Genomic DNA, 21,390 nt, shown 5'->3' on the forward strand with positions numbered 1-21,390 from the left:
TGTTTGTTGTTTAAATTAGTGAAATAGTTCTGTCTAAGGAATCCCAGCAGATCGCATCAAGTCATTGACTTGCAGCATTCTGTGCTGGATGAGCCTATAGTGACAATAGACTATTGATTTTGCAGCATTCCCTCGCAGCAACAGTGGAGAGGAAAAATTCCCCTTTAACAGGAAGCAACCTCCAGCAGAACCAGAAATGGCTCGGTACATGTTAGAAGCTGCATATTGACCGTGTTTCAGTAGGTTATTCCATTTTCAGGACTTCTCTTCTTGGTTCTGAAGGAGGGAGATATGCAGTGTGTGACCACACAGCAGGACTTTTGTGTGTTTGAAAGACATTCTGGGTAAAGATTGGAGACACCGAGTCTGACCAAACGGATTCCAGCGCATGAGGAGAAAGGCAGTAAGAGGTGCAGAAGAAAAGCTGATATGGAAAGCATGCAGGTAATGATACCTCAGAGTGATGCATGCTGTGGGGAAACGCCCCCAAATAAAACCCGCACTGTTCAACTGAAGTTCGGTTTGCAGAGCCTTTGTTCCTGAAGCGTCTCCACATCAGCATGTTTCAGACTGACAAAATACACCACAAAATGTATAGTAAGGAGAATTGGCCCAACACGAAGCCCTGTGGTACGCCACAAGTAGTCCTGGAGTGTGAAGAAGATTCATCGCTCACATGAGGTTTAACTCTAGTGCTGTTCCCAACATGTTCAACAATATTGTGCTCAACTGTTTGATAAGCAGCACTGAGATCTAACAAAACCAGAACAGACACAAATCTGTTATCTGAGGCTCAGAGAAAGAATATCGTCAGTGACTCTAAGCAGAGCTGTTTCACTTCTGCGATGACCAAGTCTGAAAACTACAGGTCATTATCATACTGGTGTCTTTAGAGGAATGAGAGCAAAGCAGGGAGGAGGACAAGCTTGAATATGGATCTGGATGTTTGTAGGAGGAAGTTAACTTCAGGTAAGATTGAAAAATTCCCCAATTAGCAGTTTCTTTGTTTTCCCCAATGGAGGGAGAAAAGAAGTAAGAGGTAATAAAAAGAGGGAAATATAGAATGCATTTAACAGAACTTCTCAGACAAAGTAAAATGTTTTGTTTTTCTGTTTCAATGACAGCAGAATAGCTGAGGGAGAGAGAGAAGATTAAGATTTAGACAGCAAGCAGAGGGGATAGATGGAGAAAGTGACTGACAGTTACCTTGGAGGGGATTATGAAAAGGAGGTATGAGGGGGATTGTGGGATATGTGGAAGGAGTGGTAAACTGTGACAAAATGAAATAAACAGATTAAGTGTACTCCATCTTCTCTGTGGGCCTGTTTTCTTGGGCAAATAATCCCTTTGATCCACAAAACAATGCCAAGAGCTGAGAAGTCCAGAGTGTGATACAGAGGTGTGTTCTGAATAAACCCCATTTTGGTCCATCGTTCATCATACACTGTGACAGGTCGGCAACAATGTAAGAAAACATTTTTTAGGTTTATGTTTTAATGTCTTTGCTTCTGAAATGATGAAAATGAACTTCACACATATCAGAGCCCAGCTTACCTTTTAAGGCGTTTTTAAAATACTTGCCACTGAGGGTGAAAATTATTTACCAGCAGGTTCCAAGCCCCACCCAGCCGCTCCGCCCCCGGCCAGTCCTCTTCCCATGAGCTCTGTGGCCCACGTCCCGCTAGACTGGTGACACCAGATCTGTTCTATGTAATTATTGACTTTGGAAAAGCTTGATATGGTTAGACCCAGCGCCCCCTGTGGGTTACAGACCCTTCCAGTCACATAATCAAGAGTTTGCAGCAATTAAGAAGGAGAAACAGAAACAGGGACCAAACGTCAGTCAGTTTTTACATCTGCTACATCTGGCTGAACCACTGTCAGTCAGACAGGAGACATGAGCAAACCTTCGCACCAGCAACATGCAAACACATATATATCTCTCCCTCTAGATAGATAGATAGATAGATAGATAGATAGATAGATAGATAGATAGATAGATAGATAGATAGATAGATAGATAGATAGATAGATAGATAGATAGATAGATAGATAGATAGATAGATAGATAGATAGATAGATAGATAGATAGATAGATAGATAGATAGATAGATAGATAGATAGATAGATAGATAGATAGATAGATAGATAGATAGATAGATAGATAGATAGATAGATAGATAGGATGGATGGATGGATGGATGGATGGATGGATGGATGGATGGATGGATGGATGGATGGATGGATGGATGGATGGATGGATGGATGGATGGATGGATGGATGGATGGATGGATAGATAGATAGATAGATAGATATATAGATAGATAGATAGATATATAGATAGATAGATAGATAGATAGATAGATAGATAGATAGATAGATAGATAGATAGATAGATAGATAGATAGATAGATAGATAGATAGATAGATAGATAGATAGATAGATAGATAGATAGATAGATAGATAGATAGATAGATAGATAGATAGATAGATAGATAGATAGATAGATAGATAGATAGATAGAGTACAAAAACACTTAAAATAAGGAAAACAGTAACATAAAAACCTCTTGGTAAGAGAACTTATCTTGTCAGAAAGAAAACAAACATAAATCTCCTTAATTTAAGATATTTAATCCTATTAAGATTTCAGTTTTTGCAGTGCAGAAGGAACAGGAAAAAAACTACATTATTTGACACCATCATCATTCTAGAAATACACACTAGTGTGTGTGTACTTCTATCTGTGTAATCATTAAAATGACATGATTTTGGTTTAATATTAGATTTATAAATGGAAAGTACACATTTAAAGGATAAAAAAAAAAAATCTCTTTATGCATTCATCTGTGTCCGGTACAAATTGTGGGGTTATTTTATTTTCAAATGACAGTTAATGGATTCTAGTAAGAAAGTGCTTTTGTAGTTTTGTAATCAGTCAGAACATTTTACACTAAAAGCCTCACACACACACACACACACACACACACACACACACACACACACACACACATAAGCAGACGTTATTATAACCAAGCAGAACTGTGTTTTAAGGCCTGCAAGTTTAATGTGCCCAGATCAGATAAACTAAGTGTGTTCCTTTTGGTCTAATGTGATAAACATTAAGTCTTCCATGGCATATACTCCCACCTACCCATAAAACTACATTTTGCAGTATTTCAGTATATTTTCCTATTTTCAAGCAGATTTAATTGCATACCTGTCAAGTCTCCTGTTTTGGCTGGAAACTTATCTTATCCCTCTTCCCTCCGTTCCCATATTATTATTTTCACACATTGTCTCCCTGTTTTATACATAATAGTAATAAATAATACATAAAATTCATACACCACTTTTTAGGACACTTAAAGATGCTTTACACAGAAAAATAATAATATACCTAATATTTAATTGTATATACATATATATATATAATTTTTCTATGGAATACATTTTTGACGTGGTAATGCTCCTGCTTTAAACATCTTTTTAATTATTCTAACATGTAGCTATTAATTAGTGCAAGCATAATCCCTTAAGGTCGCACAGATAATTAACAGAAAACAGATTATATCTCAACATTCCAAACAGAAAAAAGGGTCAAAGTAAAGCTAAATGATGCAACAGCTATACAAGAGGAGTTGATGCAACTGTTTAATTACACATAAAACAAAGGGAAGGATAAAGTTAAATAACTCAGGGTGTTTGTCCTTTTTTTTACAGGAACCACAGAAACTTCACTCAGAACTCATTCACATTTCCTGCTTCACCTAAAATATAAATAATTAAACAAAATGAAGTAATATGACTGTAATATGACTATCTGTTATTATGAAAACCCAAATGTGACACCTAGCTAATTTCATACTCTGCTGTAATGTGTCTGTTAGAAACTTCACCTGCTGACTCACCTGTGATTCACTACAGTGTTCTGTATGCAGCATGTGACTTTTTTCTTAAGGCAGATACAAAGTATTATTTATTCTCTCACTATCAGTCAGTAGAGTTCACACTGTACTTACAACATGGAGCGAGTATCATGGAGACAACAAGAGAATCTGGAGACGAGTTGATGCAAACAGGGAGCATAAATAAATAATAGCTATTTTTTTGTTTCAGTCTCTTTATTTAAGTATCCACAACGTTTGGCGATTTAGCAACTGTGTCAGACAATAAGAATACAAAAATGTGATGAAACCTATGAACTTGCAGGCCAGTCCATCCAACCGTGTCGTTATTATTTTGCCAACATTTCTTCAGGCAGACTGTCTAAGGAAGAAACGTCTCTGGAGAGCCCAGTGAAACGTCCTTTTTTTACAGTTGGAAAACAGAGAGAGGAAACAGTGAAACGCAATTAGCAAATTATATACATTTATTAATGAAACAGGTCTGAGATTTAAGTTGAATGATTAAAACATAAGCAGTTCTGCTTTAGTTGCCAGGTTGGTTGACATGAACATGTGATTCAGAAGCTGCTGTGGCCGGTGCTGACATTGTTCATCTGCTAAATTCCTTCTTAATCATTACGGACAAAGGAACTGATGAATATGAAATGATGAGTGCCTACTTTACTCTTTCAACAAGCGCTCTATAGTTAATGTGCAGCTTATGTCAGCAGTCTAAACCTGTAATCATCATATTTACTGGGAAGAGCAGTGAACAACAGAGAAACGGCTGCATTACTGGAATGAAAAGTAGACAACTGCATCACAGACAACATGTGGAAGGCAACCAAAGAGTCCAGTTGTTTCATCTGACCTTCAAGCTTTTCTTCAGAAGGTATTTGGATTAATGGTTCTGCGTGGTCAAGACAAACTACTGAAGTCAGTTCTCACTGTCGCACTTCAATGATGAAAATCACGTCATCTTGTTCTCAGCCTCATGTTGAGCTTCCTGCCCTCCTCTGCATGGGAAGCTGTTGTGGGATTGGCCAGGCTTTATTGGGTGTGTTTATTGGTAACAGCCCAAACTGCTCAACTTCGAAAAGCCGTTTTTTCAGCCAGATGGAAACATGGAAATCAGAAACGTGTCCAGGATGTAGAACCATGTTGACCAATGAACCAACCCGGGGTCCATTGGTCAACAATGAGAGGTTCATCTGAGAGGGCGGGGCACAATTTCTAGTTACCTTTTGTCTTTCAAATGTCATTTTATTGATTATTAGAAATGTACTGATAGATATGGCACAAAACCAGGCGTAGTAATCAAATTTAAACCCACAGACACACACACGCAAAACTAAACTGAGGACAAATAAATAACATTTACACAAAATATAAAGATGGTACAAAAAATTAATAATGTCATTTAAAATAACCATGATGATGAAATACATTGTCCACAAATGCGTGAAAAGAAAAATAATAAAATAAATTTTAAAAATTTAAAAAGGGAGGCGATCGAAACTTAAAAACAATAGCAGTAAATTTCTGCTAAACAGTTAAGAAGAGGTTTCAAATGTTATAAAATCTATTTTGTTTTATATTTGGACAGTAAGTGTTATCTTTTCTATGTCCACACACAACATAATGTCCGTTAATAACATAGCTCTCCTAGAAATTAAAGATAAAAATTAAAACTATAATTATTATTATTTTTATAATTTTTTCAATTGCTTGTTGCATAAACTGTCAACGCGAAAAAATTACTGATTTAAAATAAAAATAATAAAAACAACACACTAATTACTGACATTAATATTCCTGATGAATTTGTGCAGTTTCTGTTAGCCGTGTTGGTGAATCAAAAAACTAACAATGCATCATGCATGTACTCCAGCTTCATTTGGAAGAAATAGACAGATAATAATCATTTTGTGTCTTTATTCGTGCTTTATGTCAAAAGTCTGGCCCAGAATTTCTCTGACAGTTTGATGTCAACATACATTGGCCGAGGGCAAAGACAGACAGAAAAACATGAAGCAAAAGCAGCAGAAAACCCAAGAACACGTATGACATAAGGAAGAGGGAAATGGACTAAGGATAAAGGCGAAAAGCACAGAGGGTCAGAGAGAGGAAAGGACAAATGAGAAAGCCAGAAGGAAGAGAGTCGGGTGAGTGAGGGGGATCAACTGAAAAAAAAAAGAAGAAGAAGGCAAGGATTTGCAGATGCATTCCAGCGTGGAAGAAAAGTACATAATCATGCAGGACGGGAATCCATCCCTGAGCTGCCTAATAAGGCCCCCTGTTAAAAGACATGTCACTCTGAAGAGAGAGAGGCATAAGGATGACTGGCACTCTGAATAATACAGCAGGAGCCACAGAGGGCTGCTGTTAGACGGGAGAAAATAAGGACATGTAGGAGCCGACTGAGGGAAGTAAATGAGGTTCAAGCTTTTACTTTGCTGAGATAATTCACTGGTTTATATGCCTCAATAAGAACATGCTCCTCTGCTGATTAAAACATAAAGGCCTCTGAATGAAGACACTTTCAAACAGTGGGAAGCCTTAGAAGAACGATGTGATGAGGTCAGAACCATCAGAGGTCAACAGCTGCCTTCGTCTCTGTGGTGAACAGCCTGGGCTTTCCTACGAGACTCGGCTCGATTCTCATCTCGCTTCAGTGGGATTTCTCCCAGTGAGCTTGATTTTTCTGGTGGAATTTCATCCATGCCAATCAACAAACAGAAGGAGAAGTTGTGATGTTCATTTTCTTACATCACATTACATACAGTACATCACAGCCAAACGTTAGCAACTGGGTAACATTAAAAACCTTGTGGTCCACGCTTCAAGGAAGCAATTGTTTCTGAATATCCGAGAGCTCAGACCGTCTGGATGAAGCAAAGTGTAGCCTAGCGCTGCCACAGCTACTTAAACTCTGACTAACATGAACATTGTAACGTCATTAGTATGTTCTCCACCCAAAATGGAAACCATGACCCAGAAGAGGTTAAACAGTCAGAATGGTTGATGGAAAAGGCAACCAGGAAGGAATGTTCGAACAGGAAGAGAAGGTTTACACGCCAGAGGCTTTTTCATTTTCTGAGACTCGGCTCATGCTTGCCTGGAACACTTGAGGTCTGGACAGAGAGAGAGGAAAGTAACAGGAAACAGAGATTATGACAAACATAAGCCAGAGTATGCCTATGTGGCTCTGTCAGGATTTACTCTGAGAAAAGATAAAAATTGAAGGATACACCAACCGGTTCTTATTGGGGAAGGTTGTGTCTGTTCTGTGGTGGCCAGTCCCAAAATACTACATACATACAGTGTCACACAAAAGTACACAACCCCTGTTTAGATTTGCTTTTTTAATTTACTTACAGTTAAATTCAGGCGATTAGACACAACACATAGAAAGACATAAGATCTCTTTAACGTGAATTTAAATGATATTAAATGTTATCTGTTAGGATGAGCAAGACTACTTCTACTTTCATCAAATTAAGAAGTTTACATGCATCTCATTGGTTAAAAAAATAGAACTGGTGGAACAGAGTGAGTTTCTACCAGGCACCTTTTATTGGGACAGAGATTAAAGTTTTGTGGTGGCCACTCAGTATGCTGACTATGATTTGAGAGCAACTTTTTTGATGTTTACATCATGTTATGAGGTTATCCCCTCATCAAAAACATGCAATGATTGTTGCTTTGATCCTTGCATGCATGTTTGAGAAATCCTTTAATGTCCCGCGGCAACCATTCAGCTGTGCACTCCTTCCCTGAGACTCCCTCACTCTGCTCCTTCAGACTAGCCAGCAGTAATTAACAAACACCTGATGGAGCTGTACTTCTGCTGAGCTCATTATAGGAGCTAAATGTGGCTAACGGGTTAACAGAGGAGCCATGTTGAGATGACTTTCTGAAGGTGGAGTTTCAGAAAGAGCAGGAGTTTTTAAAAAGAGAGAGGCCCAATTTCAAGATGCCAAATCAGGTCATATTTGATATGTATTGCATTTTATAACAACTGAAGTTAGCATAGTAACTTGATTGTGCTATAAAATGGCACTATGTGCCTGGAAAACATATAATACTTCCCCTTTAAAGACCTTTTGTCGTATCAACCCGCTCAGGTCTTCTGGTTCTGACTGATGCTGGTTGCTTTGCTCCCCAACACCACAACTGACAACTATTTTTTCTGTCGTCTCTTCCTGAACCATTGAGATTGTTAATGTAGATCATAACTTAACTATATATCAAGCTTTTTGAAAATGTTCACCTGATTTTGTGACATTTGGCTTGACGACCAGAGTTCTCCATGAATGTGTGTGTTCATGTTTGTGTGTGAGCACTTTCTATGAACTGAGACAAACTAGATTACACTGTCAGCATCCATTAAAAAAACAACAAAAAAAAAGTCTTACTCCCCGCTTATATGTCACGACATTTGTCCACAAGGTTCAGAAGTATGACTGAAATGTGTGTGTGTGTGTGTGTGTGTGTGTGTGTGTGCGTGTGTGTGTGTGTGTGTGTGTGTGTGTGTGTGTGTGTGTGCATGTGTGTGTGTGTTTTGTGTGTGAGTGTGTGTTCCTCCTGACAGCACTGAATGCCACTAATAGCCCATGGCCTGCTTTCTGCTCACTGACATTTGACAAAGCTAAACTGGGGGTGGGGGGTAAGAAGAGGATGATTGACAGAAGAAGAAGAGGAGGAAGATAGAAGCGGCTGACAATTTGCTTCCAAAGGAAAACAACATACATCAGTGAAAGTGGGGAAAGTGAAGGATGGTCTGTCATCATACACACTCCTGAATTATGCATCAGCCACATTAGCAGAGATGATGAACTACATGCATTTTTCTCCTTCAAATTTACTGTGTCGTTAACTTCCACTGCAATAATCAGGCTTGTTTTCAGAATCAGGAAACAAGACCAATTTGGATAAATATGAGTCGGGCCAAAGAGTGGAATACCACGAGTCAGAGCAGACATTTTGCTTTCTGGCTTCTTTTAGGTCTGATTGTAGATTTTAAAAACGATATCAGCTGAATCAGCCAGTGAGAGAGGGATCGTAATGTACATCACAATTAATGGGTTTTTTGGGGGTTTTTTACAGACATATATTCAAGCTGGAACCTTTGTGTTTGCACGTTTCTGGTACACCCATAAACCTGATGCACAAGTTACATCCACTGAATAATTTAGCAGCAAAAAAAATTTTTTAAATGAAAATGTTGCATAGTTTGTTGATATATAATTTTAGACTAGAAATCATAGACCCTGCAACTAATTTGATTTGAAAAAATATTCCATTGATGTTTCTTATTATGTCAACTTTTAATCAATAATTTTATTAAGTGAATGAATTTTAATTAGGCTTCTAAAGGAACATCTAGTTCTTTGGTGTCACTTTGCCTACACAAAACATGTCATGCTCATCCAAGGTAAAAAATAAAACTAAAGAAATTATATATATATATATATATATATATATATATATATATATATATATATATATATATATATATATATATATATATATATATATATATATATATATATATATATCTTTTGTTCTCAACAGGTTGTTAGTTACAAAACATTCAAAGTTGAACAGAAGTGGAAAACAGTTCAGAAACTGACACTGCATAAATTCTCCCATAATTAAAATTCAGCAATGATTTGTTTGTGTGTCTTTAATGCCCAGTTGCCATGTTTCTTTTAATCCCAGGAGCTGGTGAACGACACACCGAGGAGCATCTTGTCAAATTCACCCGGAGCCTGCAGTTCAGTATAATTCAGCACAATTGGCCACCAAGGAAGCAGTTAGACTGGGGGAAAAGCTTCTTTTTCATTCACAGTTGGTCGCATCATTAGCATGGCTGGGAAAAGAACACAGCCAACTCTTCACTCTGCGGGACTCCAAAACACGGCAGCATGACATGGAGGCTGGCTGAATACCCATGAAGCCCATGGACCGGCGGGCTGAACTTGTGAACTCTGCAGCTGTGTGGCTTTATGTTCGGTCTACAGCGCTGGCCAAAACGTAACGCCTGCCATACAGAGAGAAATCCAGGAGGGAAAGAGGGAGCAACACGAAGGTGAGGAGGGGCAGAGGAGTCACGATAAACAGAATCAGACAGAAGAAAGGGGGGCCGCTGTTTATGACACTGCATGTGCTGAGGGGGGGCATGTAAATGTAGGAATCCGTCTCAGTGTGTGTCCTCTGCACCGCCTGGCCTCTAACAAACAGGCTTCACAGTGGCAGGTGCCGGCTGTGAACATGAGCTACAAGCCAATTTGCCAGCAACACACACGGACGTAGTGAACATCCACACCCGACGTCTCGGAGACATACATGAAGGGGAACAGGAAGCTCAGAGTATGAACAGGAAGTAGACGCACCAGCAACCATAGGGAATCCATATGTGCTTGGATTTGAATTTAATCAAACATCCTAAACATTTCCTCGTGTGCCAATTTTAATTGCTCAATATCTGGAACCGTAGCCTACATGGACTGAACGGCTGCCTTCACTTCCTCCTCCGGCGTCGACAAAACTACAGGTACACTGTAAAACAGCACAAAAAAATCATTCACAGTTTATCTTCTGTTTGCTGATTGGCTCTGTACTACTAACCCTAGGTTTAATAACATTCTTCAGAATCTGTTAGATAGCAGCTACAAAAGGAAGCATAATTAAATCTGATTCTTTAAGGTTTTTTCCTAACTTTATCCTAGAGCTAGATCCTAGATGCTTCCATTAAATGCAGTGAAATTAGCCGCCTCCTTCTTGGTTGACAGCAGACACTAGTAATGTAACGTTCATCAACATCACAGACTTCACTCTGATTCTTTTGAACGGCTTTTTAAACAACAGAACTTGAGCCTCAGTTACAACTTTGCTTACTGATGATGCTCTGCACAGCCTGCAGTAGTTCTTATTATTATAGCTAATTAAAAATAATATTTGTTTAATTGGTGATTAAGTAAAATACGAGAAAGAGCTGGACGTATGAGCACACACACTTCACCGTTTGTTTTCATCTGGTGTCATGGCGATGCTGTGCTACCAGAGAGGATGAGGACGGCCATGTTTTGCTCCATTCTTTTTGGTTTCTTGCTTGTTTCTCTTTAGTTGATGTTAATGAATAAGTGTTGTTTCCAGTTATTATGTTGTCTTTGTTGTTATGTAATTGTGCAGAAAAGCATTTCTGTTTCTGCCAAAGGAACTAGAGTCCATTTTTCCCTCCACCTTTTCTTACATTTCACTTTAATCTTTGTTTCAATATCACAAATAGCACTAAGATATTATTAATACACATAACACATCAAACAAAACTACATGAGTATTTGACGTTTGCATTTTGAAATTTTCTATTACAAAATATTTTCTGTAAGAACGTATTGCAGCTATTTAACTGAAACTATATCACAGATAAAAGTGCTTGATCCATGAAAAGTGGATCATTTGAACGGCTCTTTGAATGACGATTCGTTTGATTCAAACAGTAACAGATCTCATCACAGACACCGACCACATAACACTGGTTTGCATTTGCAGCACTTTTGTGGGAATCGACAGCAAGTCATCAGGCCTGGACTCCGTCAGCTGCCCTCCCAGCTGGCCTCCAGCAGCCTCCTGTCCGATCGATAGCTGCTGAGAACAAATTGCATGGTGACATGTCCAGGTCAATCGAATAACGGCAGCCATGGTGCAACGGTGAGAAGGTCAGCGATGGACCATGTGATAAATAAAACCGTCTTTCTTATTGTCAGGATTGCGATTTAGGTGCAAAGTGTCACAAAGAAGACGGAACGCAGCAGAAAAACCTGAAACATGTTTAGGTTTCCGTTTTATTTGTAATTGAAATATTGATTTTCAATATTACGAATGAAGTCAGCTATGACTATGTGTCGGTTTTAACAGACACTTTCTATGAGGAACCATTTCAGATTTGTTAATGCACACTGATCAACTTCAATCTATTTTCATCTGTGATTTATAACACAGGTGCTTCTTAGCTGGTTTCAGGCTGCTCAGTAATGCTGCTGGTTTGTGAAGAGCAGAGAAAAAGTTTTCCTCCGAGAGAAGATTTAATTAATAAATATCTAGGTCGTGGTTCCAACATGCTTTCACAGCAAAACTCTCTTTAATCAGAGAACTGCTGATTCTTCCTGCTGCTTTCCAAAACCGGTACCCTACCACTACGCTACTATAAAATACAGTCAATATGGAAAAGTTTCCAATGAAAAGTGGTGGGATGTAGCAGGTGGTGCTGCTAATTAAACACCTGATCATAATAACCAGCTGCCTCTATCGCATCACAGGCCTTTTGAGTGTTTGCTGCTGTAAATTAGCAACAGTTGCTGTACATTAATCTATTAAGGGCAACGAGGGTCATCAACCTACAGACAGAAATATTCTTCACTGTCGCTGTTTTCGTTCGTAGTATCTGGGTCAAACGCCGGCGCCATCTTGTGACGTAGTGAGAGTAAGTCAAAATGAAAACAGCAAAGGTTGCGAAGGGAGGACTGAGTACAGAGCGATGAAGAGGAGGCATCTGGTTCTAATGAACAAAAGCAACATTTTGTTTTGGGCCAGATAGTTCAGGAAGTGACGAAAATTCAAAATAACTTCCTCTATTTTGCACAAAAGATATTAAACTTGCTTCAGTTTCTGGTTTTTCTGAAAAAGTTAATGCCAAATAAGTTCTGACATAGCAAACTTTCCATCCTCTGGTGGGTCTGTACCTTACCAGAGACACAAAACCCTGAAATAATTTCTGTCTGGTTGATTCGTTCTAATCCAGTAGATGGAAACATGTCTAATTCTCTTTCTCTTTTTTTGTGACATTGTAAAAATCGCATGACATTTGGATGGAAACACAACGAATGTTTATACAATGATCATGTGATGCAATACAGCTTATTTAAATATTGAATCTGTTTACAGAATGAACAAAGCACGTAAAGTCAACACTGCAGCTCAAGCAAAAACTTTCATTTATTATTTTATATTCTCTTACTTTCTTATTACAATTAATGCTGGTGGCCCTAAACCTGTTTGTTTTTATTCTACGTAGTCAATTTTCAATAAAATACATATGATTTCATAAGATGTATTTATGTGGTTTGATTTGCATTGCTACATATTGAGGAGAAAAATATGAAATGCACAGGAAGTAATTTGCATATAAAATCAGTTTAGCACCAACAGCCAATAAAGCCATGAAGTAAAGCCTCCACTTCTGAACAAACTGTAACCCATAGAGATCTCTGTGTGACGTGTTTTACTCTCAGCTCTATATTCTGCTGCCAACCACTAATATTTCTTCAGATGTCTGTCCCCACAGTTCTTCTGAAGTATGATATAAAGTTCAGCGTATAATTATTATAGCCATAACAGAGGAATAATGGAAACCTTGATGACAGTTTTCATTCGGCTTCCTTCAGCATTTAACAGTGAAAGATAAAGGCCACGACTGACGGCTTTCTGTTCCTCCTACTTACTGCACATTAGTGCTGATATGAGTCAAAACGATATTAACCATCAGAAGGAAAATTAAAATTCACGAAGGGTCAAAGAATTCTTATTAAGACAACTCAAGAAATCTTGAACCAAAAATTTTTTTTTGTTTGTCTTTTTTATGTGTTGATTATATTCATCACTCCCATTTTCAGCTCTCTCTGGTATCTTGCTAAACTGCAGCAAGTCACTCTAAAACAAAAGGGGTCCAAAATGTGGCCCAGGGCCATTTATGGGCTCTGGATTGATTTTGTGCGACCCCTGAATGTTACAAATTTATCACCTTTTTTTAAAAAAAAAAAATTGGGACAAAACTATAAACCACAAATTAAAATCCTCTCACAGAAATGTCAGACACAACTCAAAGTATTCATCTTTTAATAACCAAGCAGACAGGACCACATCTGATGTCTGTATTAAAGCAGACTCTGATGCACCTTCATTACTAAGTAAAAAATTACCTAAATCACCTTTTTTTTTACCATGAACAGACTAAATTTTTTTTCTGTTTTTTTCAGCAGAGCCTAAAATAAATAAATGTTTCAATAAGGAAAACTTGTGAAGTTCTGGATCTGGATCTGGAATGATTTGCACATTCCTTTCATACAGGAAGATCTGACTGTTTTCTTTGTTTACATGCAACATTTTCTTATTGATGACAAAAGATTCTCAATAAAACATTTTGGGATTTCAGTTTTTTAAAAAATGTTTTATTTGTTTAATCTTGATTTGGCCCATGTTCCAAACAAAGTTTGCAGACTTTGTGACACTTTGTGTCCTGTTTTGTCTACAAGGTTCGTCTTAGTGACGAATGCAGGAGCTCTGAGCCTCAGAGTCAGTAGAAATCTGATGTTTCTCTGCTCTGCTGTGGTTCAGACTGACGACCTTCTGCAGACTCAGACAAGAGGACTGACCTTGATAAAAAAAAAAAGAAATATTGTTATATTGTTTAAGTTTTTTTTTAAAATCACTGCCTTGTCATTTTAGACTTGCTTTGCTATGCTAATGCTGCCTGGCATTGTTTGCCTTGGTTCTGTATTTTATTATTTTTCTACATAAAAGTCGATGACCTTCGGCTTGAGGACGAACTGCTGACCAATGAGTTTCAATCACATGCTTTAGTGTGGCAGCTTTTGTTTATTTACCTTCACTATCCTCATTATAATCCATTGTGACATTAAAAATATACAATTTTAAACCAGTTTTTATAATGTATTGATAATCCCCTGATCTAACACAACAGAGGAAATGATGTGTAACTGAATTTATTTGCAGATTACGAGGTGATCAAAACAAAATGCAATTTAGTTTGGAAAACATGAGAGGAGACATAATCTGACTTACTTTAGATAGCAAAACTGAATATAAAATCCTAAAAAAACTCTCAAACTGACTATAACTCTAAAGGACATATTTGGCAAATAACCTGTTTTAGATTAAATGAAAAGTTTAGGATTTTAACTCGACTTGAGGCTTTACGAGTCACTTGCAAAACAACGACTCGGTTACACTTTCTGTGACCAATCTTGTGTTTTTGCTGACTTTCAGACCCTGTGATCATGACCCTGTGACCTCTCACCTCTCACACTATCAGGGGTCAGTTGAGGTTAATTATTTAATAACAGAACATGTTGCCGCATTTCTGTTGATGCACGCTGAAATACTGAAGCAAAGCCACACACCGTGTTTGTGTTACACACGCACGCACCCCCCCCCACACACACACACACACACACCCACGCAGAGAGACTCTTCCTGTCTCTAACATATTTTAAAGCTTGAAAGAATTGAGACTCTGCTGCTGCTGAGTATGCCACAGTGCTGTTTGAAATGTTGGATTGGTTTAATTTACAGGAATGTTAGAATTATGTATTCCTTAGAGTTTGGAGGAACTTCTAGGAAGTTACACAAGAACTACTTGTATTTTTTTATTTTTTTGAAAGTGGGAATACTGTGGAAAACAAACCCGATGGGTTATGGCTGTACAGCAGCATTGGGATCCGAAGCAGAAGTTTGCTTCTGTGAAATACATTCCAAACTTATTGCAGTGAGGTTTTACTGTGCAGAGTGTAGAGAGACACAAATTACATGAACAGCAGCTCCAGTCGGAACAAACACACTGACCAGAACCTTGTTGGTGCAAAGCAACGCTGCTGCAATTCTCTTCAGTAGTTCATTCAAAAAGAGTCACATTCTAAACAAAATATATATATATAAAAACAAAGTTCCAAGTCCTCTGGCATTTAGTGAAATGAAATTATTTTGGTAATTCTACTATAGCAAAAGAAGCTTGATCTGATTTAACTTCAGACAAGGAGAAAAAAAAGTGTTTTTATTTGGTGTATGAAGACAAAACTAAAATCAAAACATCACAAACTAAATAACCTCCAAACTGAAACTTGTCCATAAAAACTGAATGTTCTCATTCTTATGATTCCCTTTAGGATCAGCAACTGCTTCTTTTTTTGTTATTGATTGTAAGAAAGAAACAGCCGTGAATTTTCTATAGAGCACAGATTTCATTAAAAGTCACTTTTTGTTTCCCACCTTGGGAATTATTCCAGACGAATAAGGCCTGCTTTATGCAAACATGGAGCAGAGCAGCAGCTGAGAAATGAATACACGAGTGACTGATGATGTAGATAAATTATAAGTATTATTTGATACCGCAGCCAAACCAGTTCCATAAGTGTCAGGCTGATTATTGGATGCTATTTATTTCCATATAAATGTCCTTCTACTGTGGAGTAATGAGAGATGCAAATAAATCTGTGAGTTTTTGTCAGTTTCCTTTTCTTCCTGGATGAATGTGAAGCAAAAATGAAATAAAGGCCAACAGAGAATCACTGCAACTGGGCAACTGTGGCCAGAATGATTCATTTTCATTGCTACGGAAGACAAAAACAAAAGTGTTAGTTGTGTGGCAGGTAGAGGTGGGAAAGTTTAAAATTAAGACTTTATGTTGTTAAAATGCAGAACCAGAAAGATGGTGAGGCTGTATGCAACTCCACCCAGAACCTCCACCCACTGGTCAGAGGGGGGAGAGTCATTTCAGTGTCATTGTACAAACTGGGAAACTCCATCCATCCATCATCCATCCATCCATCCATTATGTTCTGCCACATAAAGGTGTTTTCAGGCTCATCATCTATCAGCCAATCAGAGGAGACATCTGAGTCTCATTCGTGCATTGGAGCAACAAGCCCCGCCTACTTGGCAGCGGCTATGTGTGCAGCGTTTTGGGAAAATTGTAGTAATTTTATACAGAGGAGTTATGGATTCAGCAAGTTGGAATGACAGCAAACATGTTATGTTATGATGCTGTGAGAGCTCTGCTGGAGCCAGCTCCTTCTAATTTAATTTAATTTATTAAACGTCCAGTCATCTATGATTTAAATTAAAATATAACATGAAGTCAAAATCTGACATGTGCTGAACATAATCCTCCGCTCCCAGTTTTAAACTCAGCCTGTGGGTTGAGGTTTGTCTTTTCCTCCCATCGTCACAATAAAAACACTTCCATGGATTCTTCACAGGCTCCAGATTCCAGTCGTTTGCTTGGGATTGATGCCAAACAAATTAGACTTTTTCACATGCAGAACTGGAACAGAAGCGCTGCTGAAACATTGATGCGTGAACGGCCGACAGCCGTGACATCATGTGAACGTATAAACTGTTCTGCCAGCCAACCCAGTTACATAAACGTCAGGCTGATTAGAGAATGCGACTTATTTCCATATAAATATGTTTTTCCTGTAACTGCGGTTGCTGCAAAATATATGAAATTTCAATCAGAATATAGATTTAAGTTTCAGAAATTGTTGGCAGGTCCAGACAGATCCAGTTACGGTTCCTCTGTAGGCTTTTGTAAATTCAGTAGACAATGAAGTTTTAGATTCCTTCCTTGACCTAAAAGCATAAAAATTAGATATGTGATCCCGAAAGAAAACGTAATGAATTGAAAAGTTTTTGAACTCTAAATCCTTTTTGCTTTTGTCATTCTTCTGTCGTGCTCAAGTTCACCGGAAAGCAGACGTGTCACTTCCTGTTCCCCTAACGCTTCTGCTCCTTAGCTTACTGAATTTTCATTTCATTTGATTTATTCTTGCTAAAAGGAGCTGTGGTTTTACCTAAAAAAAAAAAAACTGCTGAAGTTTCCAGCTGTGTTCCACATGCCAGCATTCCTAAGAATGAAGCAGGTATAAAAATACTGATTTAGCACAATGTGAACACAACAACAGTCTTTTCTCATCGTGTTTTGATCCTCACTTCTCGTCCGTCGCTCCTAGCAGATGTCACAGGTGCACCAGATTTACAGCGGTACCTAAAACGATTGAATACAAAGGTTCCAGCTGGAACTTTCTGTATGTGAAAAAAGTTACAAATTGGATTAATTGTGCTAAATTTGTTAACGTGCTAAAAATTATTTAATCAAAATGAATGTGTTAAAGTTCCAACTTTAGTTAAGTGTTTACTACTCATAACACACACAACACATTAACTGCTCTTCCGTCCATTCGGTCCGTTCCATCTGACCTGGGCTAAAACCTTAAATGGAAAATGGTCGACACGACATTCTCACCGGACCTGCCATCTTTTCCAACATCTTCTGCACATTTTGTGTTACTGACTGCTGTTTCTGTTTCTCCAGATGATTTTAAGACATTTTGGATGTTATAACAAATAGACTTTGACCTCCCAGCAAAACTTGGGCAAACAAAATCAAGCTGTGCAGCTGCATCAAGAGAGATGGCATCATATGTGAAATAAACTACAAACCCAGACAGAGATCGTGTGGCAATGTCTTTTTTATATCAATTAATGTGAGGAATTGCTTAAGTTCTAGCTACAGAATTTAGAAATGAAAGTTTGCTCATTGAATATTGCCATCTGTAAGGACTGTGCTGCTTCCTCTTGACCCTGTTCTTTTGAATGAATCTTGAGTAGAAAGAACAAACTAAAGCTGTGCCAGTAGTTCAACATTTACACTTTCACAAGATTAAATCAGAATGTAAAAAAAAATAATAAGTCTGTAGGCAAAATATTAACATTTGTTTCTGACATCACTGTGGTGTTGCTAATTTTTTCCCTTTTTATGTCATACTGGACAAGAAGATTAAATCATACTTTAAATCATCATCAGATTAAAGATGACTTTAAATCTGATTGGTTTAAAGTCATTTGTAAGATTAACTTTAATAAGCAGCCAATGCACCTTACCACAGGGGCCGCTTTTCATTGGCTGATGCCCATTCTATGTGGTCATGTGCGTGGCCGTCTCACAAACACATGCTTCCCTTAGCTAAGAACAGCATAATGGCAGAACTGATACAACTTCTACACCTTGAAGCCTGTCTGCTACACAGTCTTACGTTAGCTAAAAAGATCAATATGCAATGTGTCTGTATCTGACATTCACTAAAGATTTTATTTTAGCAGAAAAGGCTTTGGACTAAACTGTTACTCCTGTTAGCCACGTTAGCACCAAGTACAGCTAGTCAATCAACCATCGCTGTGTTCAGGGAAGCGTTGATTAATAATCGAGAAATAAATATCAAGCCTGGAAACTTTATATCGTAACGGACTGAATGTTATGTTTTTAATGTAATCTTTGCTCGTCTTGCGGGGCGCAGGCGGTTGCCACGGTAACAGGTGTGCTTAAACTACAAAGACAGAGAGTAAAAAGGTAGGAGTGGTTTTGAGTTGATCACCTGTTCAGGTTATTTTACCTTTGTTTCCCTTTGCTGTGGCTCATTACAGTTGCTGTAGTTTCTAACCGTTGGACTAATTACCTCATTCGTTTGTGAGTTTACGTCATTCACAACAAACATCAAATAGAACAAATATATTTCATAAAATTTTAACAAACAAATGGCTTCTTCCGCGATAATTATGTAAAATTAAATTAATTATATCCCAACTTCAGAAGATTTGCCTTTACCTTTACAGAGTTCTGTGGTTCCAATCAGTCTGTAGCTTCTCATTTTGAGGTCAAAGTTCAGATCTACCATAACTGACTGACTCCTGCTGGCCTCAGGTTTGCAACCAGCTTGTGACTGAGAAACCAGTAACCTCCTCCCAGATGATGACATGAACTTGTTAGTTCCTCCGTCCATTTAGTAGCTGATATATTGTGAAAATCCGGTAGAAATTATGCACTAATGGAGTCATGTTTACATAGAAACAACTTGCTGCAGGCTGTTTGTGAGACTTGCGGTCACGTGGGTTGGTTGTGGGCGGAGCTTGGTAAGGTCCGTGAGAGTTAGTCTCCCATCAATATTTTTGTCTCGTTTTCATGTTGACCAAAATGTCAGTGAAGTTTTTCATAGTTCTATTCCTTCAGAATGAGTTTTCAGACGAAAGGCGTTCGTTGAAGGAAAATATTCTTTGTCAACAAAATTAACACTGTAATGAAGTCTGTGAGTATCTATTATACACCAGAAAGAAAAACACTCCTTTGAACGACTGTGTCTGTTTTGCTCTCTGAAACAATTAATTCTTTTGAAAACTGAGATTCAAACAACAGTTAGACAGTAAAAAGGAGATATTTTTTAATGGCCTGGCTTACAATGACAGAATAAACACGTTAGCGGTTCAAGAGACCCACTTTAGTTTTCTTTGTTCCCACTTCAAACAATGTAGCATCACAAGAAGTCCTTGGGGACAAAACGAAATGTCTGAAGGTCCTTCTTGGCAGATCCTTAAAAGCTGCTGTGGTGGAGGCAATGCGTTGGAAATCATCTGCAGATGACAAACTGCCACCAAACTTTAGCTGCAGGCTCTCCAGCATCCAGCAGCTTCTTCCTGTCCGACTTCAGCTGCTCCGCTTGTGTTTTCAGCTGGATAACAACCACAGTATAGTATTAAAATCTGTAATTATTTATAGCATATAGCCATTTCATTTATTGAATTGAAGTCATCTGTTATGGTTTTGTGGCATCTTTAACTCTCTGGTGTTTATAGAAAACCAAACGTTTGCATACAGTAAAAAGACATGTGATGGGTTGAAATGTATTCATTATCAGTCAGAGGTTTATTTACTTTCTCTGGTTATATTTGTTTATTCATGAAAGACTTGGATGTTATTGTTTACATTTACAATGTGTGCCAGCAGTCAAATATGTTGATTTCTAATGTGATTTAGTTAAAGAAATAGTAAAGAGAGTGGAGCTTCACCTTTAAAGGTATGACTTTACACAGAAACACACCTGTGTTGTTGTGAGTCGGTCTACTAACTTGTGAATACATATTGTCACCAATTAAATTTACATATTTTGTTGTTTTTGTGGAAATGAGCATTAGCCACAGTTAACGAGTAGCTCATAGCAGCCGTGGGTTAGCACACATGCTAACCCATGTACAGTGTAAAAGCTGTCCTCAGCCTTTACACACCAGGTTAGGAATACTACATATGTGTTCTGAAATGAATGAATATGCTGCAGAGCAAGCATATTTTTTGGTTGTGGAAAATTAGTGATACATGAATTCAAGGTATTGCTGTAAATTGGTTTATTTTGTGTCTTATTTGTGGCCAGCATATTGCTGATTTATAGGAAAACCTGGTTTTACTTTGGAATCATCGTTGAGTATGTTTGGAAGTTACAGTAACTCAGTCAATGTACCGATGTGTGACGCTGCACATGTTGGTACCAATCCGATTCAGTACCAATTCATTTCTGACCTTTAGGTGTTTTTGTGGTTTTTCCTCTGAATTATTTTGTTCAAACCTAGGACAGAATTTGAACAAATTTATAGATATCAACAAAGCTAATTATCATTATTTTTCTGCATTTATTTAAGTAAACAAAGTTGACAAAAATGCCATTTGAGACCAAAATTCAAAACATCTTTTGAGGTAGAGTTGAGAAACAACACAACAAAATGTCAATAATCTTGTATCAATGATCTTGACATTGATACTATTGATATTTTGGAATCAATCACCTTTAGTCAATACTAAAGCATAAAGTGTTGATACAT

Source organism: Xiphophorus maculatus, chromosome 23 (genome assembly GCF_002775205.1).
Source record: "Xiphophorus maculatus strain JP 163 A chromosome 23, X_maculatus-5.0-male, whole genome shotgun sequence".
NCBI classification, from domain to species: domain Eukaryota; kingdom Metazoa; phylum Chordata; class Actinopteri; order Cyprinodontiformes; family Poeciliidae; genus Xiphophorus; species Xiphophorus maculatus.